Consider the following 1367-nt stretch of genomic DNA (forward strand, 5'->3'; position numbering starts at 1 on the left):
ATGGAAGCACTGAAATCTCTGAAGTTCCCACCAAACACTGTGTTAGCTGCAGCCCACAAATATTGTTTTCATTTTCATTCAGTGCAAAATGTTTTGTAATTTCCCTTGTTATTTAAAAGTGTGTTGCTTCCAAGTCTTTCTATTACTGATTTCTAACTTAATTCGTTTATGGTCAGAAAACATACTCCAGATGATTTCGATCTTTTTTTTTTGTAAGTACATGAAATTTCCATTTTATTGTATGGTTTTATATCACACTAGTGCAAATGAATTTCTATACAACCATCTCAACACAGCTCCTTTGGAATTGTTTCAGTCACCTGTAATGTGTGACTTCACCAAATACCTTGAAGCCATACAAGCAAACAAAATTTCAAATGACCAACTTTTAGATGAAAGGTAAGAAACAGTCATCAGATGATGACTGGGGAGTGTTAATCTCCAACAAGACACTGTGTCGAAATGTTTCTTCTGATGCAGCAGTTATAAGTCAGAACCTTCAAAAAACAAGGGCAGAACAAGAGTATGATAAAGGAAGCCTGTGCAGCGTGAGCCCCCCAGAGTCCTAAGCCTGACACAAGCCAGGCGAAGCATCTTCCTGCAAACTAAATGGGTCTCCAGTATTTCCACCCAGCTGAGCTTTCAGAGATGGATGCCCACGACACATCATGAATATATATATATATATGCCATCTTGGCTCTGGTCGCATTAATTATGCCTGAAGAGTTTAATACCCATCCAAGTCCAAAGGTGGAAGAACACATACGCTGGTATGGTCACCGGCAAGAGCAGACTGTAAAAACAAAGGCTGTTGTGCTAGTGCAGCCCTGGGGGAAGTTTTCTTCCACAGAGGCTGAGTAAAACAGTCCTGCTAAAGAGACCAGTGGAATAAGAACAGTGATCATAGGAAGAGAGAGCAACATTCTTCTCCTCCACTTATTACCCGCCACCCTGCTTTAAAAGGTATATGGTATTAAGAAAATTTAGTTGTTGTGTTTTTTTTTAAGTTAGGGTCTATTGCTGCTCCACTTCTTCTTGCTTCTTACTTTGATCTGTCATCCTAGCTGCCCGTGGTATCGCATTAGGAAGCCCATCAGTGATTGGATAGGCTATTCCCAGCTCTCCATTAACCAATTCGTTTGTTGAGGCTTCGTATGGGGGCGGCCCCTCCGCGGTCTCGCCGGGCCTGCGGGTCTGCGGGGCGCCGGGGCGCGTGTCCCCGCAGCGCCAAGGCCAGTCGCCGCCGCACCTCCGCTCGGCGCGCCCCACCGTCCCCTCCGCCGGCGGGGACCAGCTTCCCGCTCCCGGGCGCCCGCGCGTGCAGCCCCGCCGGCCAGGCCTCCGTCTGCTGAAACGGAAACTTCTG

At 46.5% G+C, this 1367-nt stretch overlaps 1 pseudogene; it reads right to left on the reverse strand.

Annotated features, from left to right (window-relative positions):
- Positions 1 to 668: 668 nt before the first annotated feature.
- LOC123640720 lies at positions 669 to 924 on the reverse strand (annotated as a pseudogene).
- Between the last annotated feature and the right edge of the window lie 443 nt (positions 925 to 1367).

The sequence above is a fragment of the Lemur catta genome, chromosome 6, assembly GCF_020740605.2.
Source record: "Lemur catta isolate mLemCat1 chromosome 6, mLemCat1.pri, whole genome shotgun sequence".
NCBI classification, from domain to species: Eukaryota; Metazoa; Chordata; class Mammalia; order Primates; family Lemuridae; genus Lemur; species Lemur catta.